The sequence below is a fragment of the Rhinolophus hipposideros genome (assembly GCF_964194185.1).
Source record: "Rhinolophus hipposideros genome assembly, chromosome: 12".
Classification (NCBI taxonomy): Eukaryota; Metazoa; Chordata; class Mammalia; order Chiroptera; family Rhinolophidae; genus Rhinolophus; species Rhinolophus hipposideros.
This window is the reverse complement of record NC_138058.1, coordinates 58045216-58059394: the sequence shown is the minus strand read 5'-3', so window position 1 is coordinate 58059394 and position 14179 is coordinate 58045216. Positions and strand designations below refer to the sequence as shown.

The 14179-nt window shown below is 44.7% G+C and overlaps 1 protein-coding gene across 1 annotated transcript in view; it reads right to left on the bottom strand.

The window, feature by feature from the left end:
- The window catches only part of ALK (ALK receptor tyrosine kinase), a 642106-nt gene that overhangs the window by 86461 nt on the left and 541466 nt on the right, over positions 1-14179 (bottom strand). The window lies entirely within an intron of this gene.

The following is a 14179-nucleotide window of genomic DNA, read 5'->3' as shown; positions in this document are numbered from 1 at the left end:
CTGCCTGATCTTGCTCACCGTCTCCCAAAGGACTTTAATTAAGGTGCCAGGAGCCGGGCAGGAGCAACCAATGGGCAGTTTTGGAACTTTGTTCAGGTTAATGTCATCACCCTAAAGTTCACAAGATTCTGCCTTTGAGGTGATAGCAAGATCAATGGGGGTATTAAATGAACTTCCTAAAGAAGACCCAAACATTTTTGTCTGTGACCTTGGGCAAGTGATTTTGTGACTCAATTTCTTTGAGTAATTGGGTATCATAGATTTTCATTCCTTTCCTAAAGACTCTAATAGACTTATTTGAAGGGTACCATGTCATGTGCTAGTACCTGTGGCCATTGGTAAGCAAAGGTGAGACAAAAATCTGCATATCAAGATCTTTTAATATAGTTGTCCTTCAGAAAGAGAATGCCCACTTTGCCACAAGGAAGCCACAGTCATATGTTTTCAGTGTGTATTTATTAAAGGTTTCTATGGCATTGCTCACTAGACCTATGAAAGGGAATCATGGCTAATGTTTCTAAGAAAGTTTAAGTGCAGTCATGCCCAGAGGCTGTCTACACTATATACAAGGTCTCTGGTCTTTGTGTTTACAGAAACAGAGGTTGTATGTTTGATAGAAACAATTTATAAACATCATTTAAAAGTTAGGACAACTACAGCATATCATTGCCCCAAATAATCCTGTTCAGATCCTGTAATAAAAGGTGGCTACTACAGAAAGGAAGGTAAAATATGCCCTATGCCAGCTGGAGTTCTCATCCGTTATGGTGCCTTTTTTTTCTGATTCTCATTGTTTGAAGACATCCTTCTTTGTAAATCACTGCTCCTTTGTCTCCCAGTCCCTGAGCTCACGGTTGCCTCACAATTTGGTCGAGAGGTTATGGACCATGACGCACTGAAGCAGAAAGTTTCCTGGGTTGCATACAACCCCTTCACCACCAAGGCCACACCTGGCATTGGGATGTCCAGGGGCTGTTCTACTTCTCAGACCCTGAGTCAGGTAAGCCTGGTCTATAACCATAACCTCTTTACTTACCCTTTCTATTTCCCCAAATGCAGAGTGGCAAATACTTGTCTCCACTGAGACCTTCCACAATAATTTAACAAAACTGTTAAATTTTTTCTGGTGCCACTTGGCTTTCTTGTGCAATCTGGATGCTGTGACTGGAAATTTTAATCCTACTCTTGCTAACTAAATTCCCTCAGCCCTTGCCCTGCTGTGCCCAGCTAAGGATAATGCTTGCCACATGCTTCTTGGCTGCAGAATATTGCTGATTTGGACTTCTGTGAAATCAGACTGTTGAACCTCAATGCCCTGGATGGTTGGTGGTACTTAGTCATCCACTGTTGATTTCCACGGTTGATTTCTAAACACATGTAGCACAATGGATGTTTCAAACTCTTCCTCAAAGAGATGCTGTCACCTCTTGGTCCCCAATTCCTGATCCATTATTTTGATTCCTATGCTTTACTGATAAAGTTTACTATACCAGGTACAGTCTCCTTCGGCCTCTTCTTCTTCTGCTTTTTATTTTCTTCTTCAGCATATCTATTTATCTACCTCCTCTCTTCCTTTCCTGTCTTAGAGAAAGATATATCCTTTATTTTTTTTCTACATTAACCGTTAATCACTTCACCGCCCCCCAGTCCTTATTCTGTCAATTCTTTCTCCTACTTTCTCCAGCACCTTCAGAGTCTCTCTACCTTCTGGCTCTTCTGTCTACAAATAAAATAAGGTTTTACCCACCATGGAAAAATATCCTTTATTCGATCCTGCTAGCTGCTTTGGCTTGCAACCTATTTCTGTACCTCCATTCAGATGCTAACATCTTGGGTAACTGGTATGTAACTGCTGCTTCTATTTCCTTGTCATCCATTCTCTCTTTAATTTCTTTCAACCTGGCTTTATCCTCATCACTCTAACAAAGCAACACTCACCATGTCCTTTATAACTTATTCTTTGAACACTTTCCATAGCCTCCTAAAGTGCTTCTCCATCTCCACTCTTTCTGCCTTCTCAATTCTTTTGTATATCTGTCACATTTCCTCATTTATCACTGCAACCTGTGACTCTTCAGTGGTTTCTCACTCCCTCTCAATTAATAGCAAAGCATTCACATTCCTTTATAATCTAAGCAATCCAACATTTTGTCCATATCATGAATATTTATTGAGCACTTATGCTGAGCCACATGTATCCACCATTCTAGACCATTCGAGAATGGTCTAAGAGCTTTAGAGGCACAGGTGTCTGAATTCAAAATCAGTTCTTACCACGTTAGTCATTTTGAAGCTCAGTTCTCTATTCTCTAAGATGGGAATAGGTTTATCTACCTTATAAGGTTATAATGACAATTAAATGAACTAATACGTAATGTAACAAAATGTCAGAAAGGAAATTTGGCTGAAGCACTGAGGCACCAGATACTACGTTTTGAAGGAAGTCTTGAGAGCACAGTGATGCTGAACTTTCAAGAGCGGTGGATGACATGGGTTACATAATTCTTAATTCCTCAGCCATGATTTGGATATAAAAAAGTTGGTGGTTGACTATCCAGAGAGGGTCTTTGGGATGTGCTTTTGGTATATCACGAATTCTTCCTAACTTCACCCTTCTGCTAAGAAGGTTCCCTCTTCATCCACGTCGAGAGAGTGATTTTAATGATACCACAGGAAACATATGATAACCCCAGCAGTTTGGGAAGCATGGTGGATTGGTGTCTGTTTCCTACCTGGAAAATCTTAAGTATGAACAAAAGGCTGGTTAGCCGCTGTGATGGCAGAGCAAAGGAGAAATGGCAGCATTGGGTGGCCTGCACTCCCAGAGTTTGCTGGGCCGAAAAATGCATGAGGGTCGCACATAGATTAGAGTGAGCTGTGTATAAGGGAGTCCATGAGGGTCATTTTAGATCCTGTCTGAGAAGCTGCTTGGAGGAGTAAACAGAAGTCAGTCCAAAGAAGCTGCAGGTATCTTGAGATGCCCAAGGGCAGAGGAAGGAGTAAGTGACCACCTGGAATGGAGACACATAAGTCCCAGTCAAGGTAAAAGATTCCCAGTCATAGTGGAGGGGGTGAGGAGAAAGGAACATCTCCAAAGAAACCCCAGTAGTTCCCTGGTGAGACACAGTAAGCCTTAAACTTTTGTCACATGTGGAGAATACCAATGCCGCAACAGTCCTTGTCAAGTAAGAGCTCTACTGCTCGCCTTATGTCTCCTCCCTCCCTGCACTTAAGACCTTGAAAGGTCAGAAGTTAGCAAGGCACAGAGATCTGAGGCTGAAGGTGAACAATAATGAATGTCAACTACAATATATATATATATATATATATATATATATATATATATATATATATACACACACACACACACACACACACACACACACACACACACACACAAGAAGCGGAGTACAGCATTAGGAAAAGAGACAGTGGAAATGTAATGGCTGTGTGCGATGTCAGAGGAGTAGCAGATTGGGGGAGGGGGGTTATTACTGTGTGAGGGGTATAAATGATAAATGTGTAACTATTACATTGTTTTGTGCATCTGAAGCTAATAAAAAATATCTTTATTAAAGCAATTTTCACCAAAAAAAAAGAATAAAAAAAGAGAAGCTGTACATATATAAAGTGGAAGAAATAACATGTACAATAAAATTGGAAGGGAGAGTTCAAAGAAAAAAAAAAAGGAAGGTAGCTAGGCACAGAAGAGAGCTGGGTGAAGGAGGGAAATCAATGACCATTCTTTCCCTGACTTCAGGCTTTTCATCTACAAGAGGGCTAAGTGTGGTGGGGGAGGGGAGGGAAAGAACCCCAGACTTTAAAGAAAGATTGAAGTTTTGATCACGTGGGCATTTTGATTTCTAAGTAAGGCTGTGTTTTGTGTTTTGAAGTGACTGAAGAACTGTCTGTATTGCCTTAGAGCAACCAGATAAGTAGTAGGGTCTGCCAGAGTTTTCACCCAGTAGTCTACACACGGGGACCCAATGAATGTTGATTCCCACACTCCTCCACACCAGTCTACCTGCCAGCTTTGCACCTACTGAGCATTTTTCTGCTTCTTGCGTTTGATCCTTCCATTTCCTCTACCTGCTCTTTCCTTATTTCCACTTAAAAAAGATTAAGTCTCTTTTGTTTTCAGGGAGCCTTTTCTTATCATCAACTTCAGAAATTATCTCAGCCTTCTCTGAAATCTTATAATTAATGCTACTGGGACCATCACGGGGCATAGCTCTGCTGCCTTGTCTTCCCTCTCAACCCTCCATCTCCCTTGGACTACAAGTTCCTTCAAAGCAGGGAATGTCTTAGTGACCTTGAATTCTCAGTAATTGTCAAGTGAAGGCACGGGGTAGGAGCCAATCAATGTCAGAAGAAATGTATACATGTACAAATTTACAGGAAGACCCTCCTAGCTTTGCCAGGTCCCCCTCTCAATGACAGAAACCCACCTTCCATCCTGTGAATTTCCTTAGTACTGCCCTGAATTCTAGGGGTCAGTTTCCAGGAAAGGGGAGAGGATCCCCCCAATTCACAGCCACGTACTCTAATCCAAACTGCCCAGTTCTCAGCCACTTACTAGGAAAGTTTCAGTTTGAAGGAGTCTGCTAGTGCCCTGAACATGCTGGTGAGATGCAGCCTTGTCATTTCAGCACTGGGGCCACTGACCAGCTGACTGCCCAGCTTTCTCCATCTTCCTGCGCTACGTATTTTAGGCCAGTCCACCTGGACAAGGATGGAGCTAAGAATGGCATCCTTAGCTTTTGAGGAGGTCCGCCAGGATCCCTCTTGGGATCAGTCCTTGAGGGCGATGATTATCCATTCATTCAACAAACATTTACTGCATAGCCATTCTGTGCTGCATATTATGCATATCTTCCCTGTCCTCATGGAACTGATCACCTAGCCAGGAAGTCTGGATTTCAATGAGTAATTGCAATTGTGCTGAGTGTAGCAAAAGGAGAAGTAAGCAAAGCCACTTGACAGTGAAGACCTAAGACATAAGAGAGTCAAGACATTGGACATTACAGTCAGGACTTGAGTCAAGATAACCCAGCTGCTCAGAGCTATGGATAAAAAGGGAAATTAAACATTTGACTTTTTTTTCACCTCATAATACAATCACCTATGTTTATAGCAGAAAACATTTCTGTATAGCCAAGCTTAAGCCAGGGCGTGCATTGTCTGAGATTCAACAAAATCTTGCTCGAGAAACAGATACAAAATGGAATAAGATTGCAAACTGGCAGCCAGTGAGTGACCAGCAAAGTTTGGTTTTTGGACTTTTTTTTTTTTTTTTAAATCCACTGATTATGTGGTAAAGTGATGTATCCAGGCAGAAACTTTTCTTCCTCAAGATTACAAGCAGTCTTCCACTTGGCCTACTTGTCCCCTGTAGTTATCCCTAGTGATTCCAGATTCTGCTGCTAAGAGTCAGTCAGTGCTTTGCTACTCGGAGTCTGATCTTCAGGCTGGTATCATCGGTGTTACTTGGGAACTCATTAGAGATGCAAAATCACTGGCCCGACCCCGGACCTACTGCATCAGGATCTGCAGAGAAGTACGAAGCTAGACAGCAGCCTCTGGGGCCCAGGACTGCTCCTATGACTCATCCCACTTCCGTTCCAGAATGCATCAGAAGCAACTGCCGTCTGTATCAGCATTCATTCTCCGGTGGCTTGTCAGACTCTCCTTGTTTCCTTTTCTGTTGACAATGGGATAACTTGGAGTTTGGGCTCCAAGGCCAAAGTTAATTAACTGTGTGATTTTAAGCCAACCAACCACTTACCCCCTCTGAGCTTTTCTTTTCTTATAGACAAACCTGCGAAAATAACCATGGTTATAAAGACTGAGTGAGAGCTCACATGTTGTGATGAAATGGTTAAATTAAACCAGTGGATTGCAAACTAGAATCACCTGGAGAGCTTTCACGACTACCCACCCCAGAGGCTGATTTAATTGACAGATTTAATTGGCCTTGGGTAGGTCCTGAGTATCAGCAGTTTTTCAAATAAGAGTCTAGGTGAGTCTACTCAGTTGAGGCCATGGGGGTATAGCAGCAGGTCAGTGAGGGGTCCATTTTCATCTTAAACTTTGAGTAAGAGGCAATTCTTTTTTCCCCCCTTTCTTCCCCTGCTCCCTCATTCAAGCCTTTGTTTCTCAGCAGCAGGACAAAACTCCCTGGCCCATACTGGTATTATGAGTCTTGTGCTCCCCTCAGCTGAGGCAGTCAGTCGCCAGCTCATGGCAGTTCAGCTGCCAGCCACTCACACTGGCGGCCACTCACACTGGCCTCCAGCCCACGGCAGCCCACAGCAGCCCATGGCAGCCTCTGGCTGCTCATGGCAGCCCAGCTCCAGGGAGAGCCATTGTTCACAATCTTAGCTGTAGAGGGCGCAGGTCACTGGCCCATGTGGGAATAGAACCAGCGGCCTTCTGCCTTTGGGGCACGGCGCTCCAACCACTGAGCCACCAGGCCGGCTGGCAGTTCTTAATAAGTAAATAATGGCTTTAAATGGGCCCACCATCACCAAGGTGTAGAAAGAGTGATTTTCCTGCAGGGGGAGGACACAGCCCTTAGCAGAGGGTTTTATGTGGCTGCCACATCCCTCCTGGGCGAAGAATGAGCACAACCTGAGAATGAGAGATCCCTGGGCTGGGGGGGGGGGGGGGTGAGGATGCAATGGGACCAGAAGTATCCTCTCGTTCGTTCCTACAGGGTAAGGTTCTCATCAATTTCTTAATTAGAAAAACTGGAGGACTGATGTCAACTCCTACTGAATGGCCCTTATTAATTACTTGTATCTAAGTGTATAGAGCAACTCTCTGTCATTCCCTGAGCAAATCCCAGGCTCGAGTCCCCATCAAAGTCTTCCATTTTCCTAGGTGGAACAAACCCTTGATATCGTTATGTGTCGCTATCCATGCCAGATAGACCTGGCTTGGTCTCGACGGTCATGGTTCAGGTAAAACGTTTTGGAATTTGATCTTAATAAGAGCGGTGTCTATCTGGATGAAGTAATGTGTTCATTGACTATTTATTGACTACTAGAGAGCTGAGCTAGGCACTTGTACATGTGATGTCTCATTTTATACTCACAGTGTTCCTTCCTGTAGGTATTATCATACCCACTTTTTCAGACGTGGAATCTGAAGCTTAGATGTAGTAAGTCACCTCTGGTCACGGCAGCCAATATGCCACAGACCTGGATTCCACTCTATGTCCTATGCTGTTTCTACCATATCTACAGTGTTAGAGACATATAACACATTCTAGTAATACACACTTGTATAATACACACTTGTATTGTGAAGGTTTTCTAGATCCTTGGTGCTCAAAGTATGTTCTGTGGACCAGCAGTGGTGGCATGACCTGGGAGCTTATTAGCAATGCAGGGTCTCAGCCCCTACCTTAGACCTGCTGAGTCAGAAGTTATATTTTAACAAGATCTCCTCCCAGAAATACCTTCACATTGGGGAAATTAGGGAGATAGTGGATTTTAAACCATTTATAACCATTGTCTCTGCCAAACAATTAATAGGCATATATGTGTATGTGTAAAACAAAAGTATTCACACAAATATGGGAAATCTTATACAAATCCTAAATACTATTTACGAGAAATAACACTTGTTGGGGCTGGTAATGATACAATTTTTGATTCTCCTAGACATGCCCTAATAGATATAGGTTATAAATGACAGCTTTTGACTAATAAACTCTTTTATATGCAGACAGCAAATGAGACAAGTGAAAAGAGACAACGCCAGGAGCACGCCACCAGCAATTACATCTCTGGCTCCAGCAAGCCTTTTCATAAGGGCCTTTTTTTCTTCCCTCTCGGTGGGGCCTGATAGACTTTCCAATTATGTGTTACCAGAGTTTGTCATTTTATTAATTAAAGTCCTGTATGTAAAGCAGAAGCAGCATTGTGGCTAGGCCTAATGCTATTATTTCTCTCATGGCCCTTTCCTCCTCCAGAGGTAATTACCGCAATTTTATGTCTAGAATGTGCCTTGTGTTTGCTATGCATACCTCGTGGCAACTTCACAACAATCTCTTGAGCCCATAAAAAAAAAATATCACCAGGGAATTTAGGCTGAAATTGGACAAAAGAGAATCAAAGGTGTCAAATAATGTCCATTCTGCATGCAGCACCCGCAAATGTAGGACATGATATGTGAGGGGGAGGTGCTATTTGTCCTTGAATTTCTGATGGGCTGCATGAATTACCACAGTAGAGACAAACCCAAGGATGGGAACTCTAGTATGTATTTCACTTCAACAAAAGGAAATGTGTTTTAACAGACAGAGATGCTCAAAGATGAGCTTGCTTGAGGTGGGTGGTGGGTATTCCCCAGATATTCCGCACATCCAGTCACTGCTGGATAGCCAGGCTTGGGGTTGTTGCCAGGGACATGAAACCACTGAATGGAGGGTAAGGATCCTAACCAGCCTAAGATGTCACAGGGCTGTGATTCTGAGTGTGAACTTGTAATTTTAAGAGTTCCTTGGTTTCAACGTGGTCTCCTTTCACTGAGAGTATTGACTCACTGCAAAAACCAGTGTTTTTGTACACCATCTCCTAATTCACCTGGAACAAATAAACACCAACTCTCTAGGTATAAATAGCCTAATGAAAAATCAACTCAACACAGCAAGAAGCAGGCCAGATGCAGACTTCTGATAACAAGCAAATCAAATAGCTGGCAAATACTTGCAATTATGAAGGCTTAAGAAATGCTGGATTCCTGACTAGGTAGGAGAGTTAAAAGACTGAGATCCTTTCTGAAAATAGCACCCCACATCTTCTTCTTTCTGAGGCATCACCTCAAAGCCAGAGAACACCCAGCCAGGGACATCCACATGCCCCCTTGTGAAAACACAGCAAGGAAACATGAATGCTTTGTGTAAAAATAATAACCGCGGGATCCCTGACTGGTGAGGTTATGGAGTTACACATACTTTTTTCCTTCTTTGGTCTTTTCTAAAGTTTTTATAATGAACATCTGTTACTTTTGATAACTAGAACAAAAACAATAAATGAAATTGAGGGAGTGTATCTATTAAAAGCATGTTTACGAAGAATCATACGGATACAGGAAAATACAATATTAAGTAGAGAAAGAAGACACAAAATACTTATGTGGTGTGATACTCAATGAATAAACTCTTTATCTATCACTTCGCTCAAATCTATGTTCATCTGTCTGGAAGGAAATGCGCCAATGTTGTCACAGGGGTCTACCTTTGGGGAGTAAGACTGTGGGCAATTTCAATTTTCTTCTACACACTTTCCTGTATTTTCCTAATGTTCTATAATAAACATAGAGCACTTTTGTAATCAGAAGAAACAATAAACTATATTAAAAGAAGCAGCAAGGGAGGATTCCAATGTCGTTGGAAAGTGGAAAACGAGAGTGATATCTTTTTGCCCACTTCAGGGAGGGGCAGGTTCTCTCTCCTGAATGGCGGGCTTTGCGAGGAAGCCCAAGGAAGGTGGAAGCCTCAGGGGAATGCGGTGGGGTCATGCTGAGGACAGAGCAGGGGCTTTGAAATCAGAGAGAGCGGTCCTGTCTTTATAGATGATGTCCTATCTCAGGTCCCTAGCCTTTATTTGTAAAATGGGGCCAATAGTACTGTCCTTATAGAGTTACTGAGAGACTTTCACAGACTATTGTGAGCCCGGTTCCCCGCTCACCAAATACTTTGGCTCAATGTTAGTTCTTTTCTTCTGTATTGGAAAGAACAGGCAGGGAACTCCATGTTAGAGTGAAAGGGCTCACAAAAAAACAATAGGAAAGGGGCTCAGTTGGTTAGAGCACGAGCTCTGAACAACAAGATTGCCAGTTCAATTCCCACATGAGATGGTGGGCTGTGCCCCTGCAACTAAGACTGACAACAGTGACTAGACTTGGAGCTGAGCTGCGCCCTCCACAACTAGATTGAAGGACAATGACTTGGAGCTGATGGGCCCTGGAGAAACACACTGTTGCCTAATATTCCCCAAGAAAAAAAAAAAAAAACAAAACAAAACAAAAAAGACAATAGGAAAGGGTGAAGGATGCTGTATTAAACATTTCAGGCCAGTGTTTTATCTTCCAGGTTCCCCAGAGAATGATCTTTCCAGTCTTATGGGAAAAAAAAGATGATATTTTCCTCTGAGTTACATTGTAATGGTGTGATCCTGGGCAAACAGCCTCCTCTGTGCCTCAGTTTCTCTGTGTGTCACGGGGATGGTGCTGTAAAATAGCTTTGTAATCCTCTTACTGGGGTATAGGATGGACTCTATGCAATGAAACTCCCATAACCTTTACGGACAGCCCAGGCGTGTCGCAGGGACACAGGCACCTGGGAAGTATTTATTCTTTGACAGCTGAGGAGAGTCTGTGCTTTCAGCAGGGTGTGCTCCTGTACCTGGGTCCCTTGAACATGTCATAGCAATCACCAGCAGGAACCATGAAGGTCCACATTAACTTGTGGATTTTGAAGGGGACCCACATCTCTGCCAAGTGCCCAGGAGGATTTTATTCACACCCATGAGCCTGGACAGCAATTCTTCATTTGTCTCATCATGTAATGGCAGGGGTATTAATTTTGAATGGCTCAAAGGTTTTACATTAATTATGTCCAACTACAATGACAATTGTTGTTGATTACTTGAGCCCATTAGCATGCGTCCCGGCAGCATCAACTATATCACAGGACGTGGTGACAGAATGCTAGGATCCAGCAGCTTCCCAGGATTAGGTACTGAGGTAAGAATTCTTTGGGCTCAGAAATCTCGGTAGGGCCACCCTTGTTGGATCTTTGAGAATCAATGAGGCGTCTCCTTGTGAACTCTTATCCTGGACCAGGGTCATGCTCACAATTGAGGGACTGCCCAATTAATTAATTGTTGATTCACTGGGTTCATCGGGCACATCCTCCTGGTACTAATGCTAGGCTCTGTGCAAAATAGGGCTCCCACCCTGCCTGCATGTTGCTAATTGACCCAGAGGAGAAAGAAGAACACACACAACATCTGAATTTATGTTGGCGGTGACTTCTTCACGCCTGTGCAAAGTAAGCAGAGGGGTGATAATAATAATTGCTGTCATCAAAAGTATTGTGGAGATGACAAGGAGTTTTCACATTTTCATTTGGTCCCTGCAACAGCCTCCCGCAGCAAGTAAAACAGGTACTTTTTTATCCCCAGTTAGAGGGTGTGACTTGCTTGAGGTCTGATGGCTCGGAAGTGGCAGAGCTGGGATTCAAACTCAGGGGACGTAAGTCAAGTTCAGTGAGCTTAGACCGTGTGCAGATTTGACTTTGGAGTTGGACAGATCTCATTGGAATCCTTGCTCTGCCTCTTACAACAGTGCGATCTTTGGCAAGTCATTTAGGCTCTCTAAGCCGCAGGTTCTGCACCAGTAAAGCGGGTAACAAGCCCTCACAGGTCTGTTCTGGTAAAGAGATAAAGCAAGTGGAAGGCTTAGCACAGGGCCAGCCACACAGTAAGGGACCCATAGTTTAAAAATACTCCCTAAGTTGGCTTAACAGTTATCAGGTGTTCCTTCCCGCAGCTCCCGACGAAGGGAAGGTTTCTTTCTCCTAGGAGTGCAGAGTTAGGGTGCTTGAGGGCTCTACTTAAGGATTTTGGCTTGCTTTTAAATGTAATGCAACTGAATGATCCATGTGTAACCTGGAGACCCGAACCTGTCATACTGAAAATCAGTATTCTTAACTTTTCTGCTGAATAAACACCCTAAAGAAAGCCTCGATTCTTGCAGTCCATCTCCAGCATGGCTGGTCACAAGTAGGTTTGAAATGAGTGCTTGTTGGCTCACTGTTTGACAGAAGACCCCTTCCTCCAGGCACCTGCGTGCCCATCCAGCTCGGCCACATTCCATGCTGCCTCTCTGGTCCAGGCCCTGCAGTTGCCCACCTTTCTGAGAAAGGTGCCTCAGGGGTCAGCATCACCCCAAGGGAGCCAAAGGGGCACTGTGCTTAACGCTGGGCCCATCATTATGTCTTCCCGGGCAGAGAGTGGACAACCCAGCTGGATGTCACATAGACAGCATGGAGTCCTGCCACTGGTTCTTAGAAGGTTCCCAAAGCAGGAAGAGGAGTGGAGCAGAGAACAGAGTGTGAAAACAAACCCTGGCAAGTCTCGTTGGATTTGCTTTTAATTTAGGCAAACACTGCGGCCTGGAGCTGTCCAAAGGTGAGCTGAAATCAGTGAGCATTCTGTCGCTGCAGTGGATGTTATAGCATTAGATGAGATGGGGTTAGATGCCCAGTCCCCAAATACCTGGCTCAAAGCGCTCAGGCTTGTGGGAGGATAGCTGGGGATGAAGTTAGCCTGCAACCCCCTCGCTTGGGTCCCTAACTATTTACAAAGAGTGTTGGTTTCTACAGTCACTACATGGTGTTTATGCAGCACTGCTTGGCCACACAAGGCACAGGCTGCTCCCAGGTGGGCCCTGGAAGGGACTGGCCTGTTCTAATGGTAAGCATTCGGCTGAGACACAAGGGAGGATGGGTGAGTAGGGAGAGGAGAAGGGGGAGGTCTCCTTCTTCCCGAGATGGGCACATGTTCTTTGCAGAAGGTAGAATGGATCCAGGAAATGACAATCTTATTTAGGATTGAGCCCATGAGGCCTCTAAGAATAGCTTCTCCTTCCTGATTCGCTAAAACAAGTGAGAGCACGTGAGGCTAAGAATAAGGGACACATAAGGCACAAATAACATTTGAGACCTGTATTTGAGCAGCAAGGTCCCCTCAGGCGCACAGGAATTAGACCCAGTGACTAGTCCTGGCCTGAGAGACTAAGTGAATAACCAGTCCGTTACAAAATAGGCAGGTAATTCCTTCCGGCCTCCAGAGATGCCGGATCTATGGTGAGGGGGGGTGGCTCTGGATCAGCTGAGAGTGATGCCAATCCTGAGCGATGTTTTGGGGGCCCTTATTGACTCCCCCAAAGCTGAGGAGCTACCATGTGTCCCCAACAGGGTCAGAGCATTGTGATGGAGCGTGAAGCTCAGCATCATAAGGTCTGGGTTTGATCTTGATTTTGTACTTACTGGCTGTGGGTCTCTGGGTACATTGCATTCCTACCCTGCTGAGATGGGCTGCTCCTACCACCTGGGCAGCCCTGCACGTTCCCAACCCAGATCACGCATGGGGTGGCCCTGACACGTCAGATCTGCTCCAGACATGAGCCTAATAGACTATTCCAGTTCATCCCCCGAACCCTCTTGTCCAGGGTTTGGTGGGGGCTGATAAAGAAAGAGGGCTTCTGCTTTTGTTTTTCCTCTACCTCAAGCCATCCTATAATATAATACTAATTATTAATCTTATCCTCCTTTTCTTACCTTTCCATGGGGGATTTTGCCATTGAATTTAATATACATTTAAAAAACAGCAGTCAGAAAAAATTCTCTTTTCTTCCTATCTGAACATCCTATTTGCCCACGGGGAGGGACTGGGACCGGCTTGAACAAACCCCATCAACACAGCCATGACTGTCACCTATTCTGCTTCTAAGTTACACTGAGATGTTGGAGAGGCCCCCACCAGCCAAATCCCTGGGAAAAGCTGGTCTCTGTGTCCAGCAATGATCACCAGCACCCCGAAAAGTCTTACAAAATCAGTCGGAGAGCAATTTGCTGAGACTCCCTGGCCTCCAGTCTTTGGCACGCTGCTTGTCGTGGGGGGGCTTCTTCTCAGTGGGGCTTTGAGCAGGGCTTACTTAACAGATAGCAGGGGGCAGTCCAGATGCCAGCCTCCTCTCCCATGTCCTGCTGGGCCATTTGCTGTTTTTAATGACACTGAGTAGAGGTCTCCTTTCCTGCAGGCCAGATAGCCCACACCCCATGGAAGAGCCTGCTGGCGACATTCTGCCCTGATCTCAGCAGCTGCCAGTGGCTACTCAAAGCTGACCCTTTTATTACCAGAGCTGACATCCGGGGCAGAAAGGTTCGGCTGTGTTCCAGGATCCCAGTGAGTGTGTGTAGGGAAAGGACAGAGGTGGCAGCCGCTCTGGTAAGGTCAGGTAACCAGCAGCCTGGGACTGACCTGCCCTATGGTCTCATCATAGGGCAGGTGGGTCTCATGCCACACTTCCTGGGTTCCTTCATTCCTGCAGCTCATAGAAGGAAAGTGCTTCCATGTTTCGGGTGGGGAGTGGGGCGGGTGGT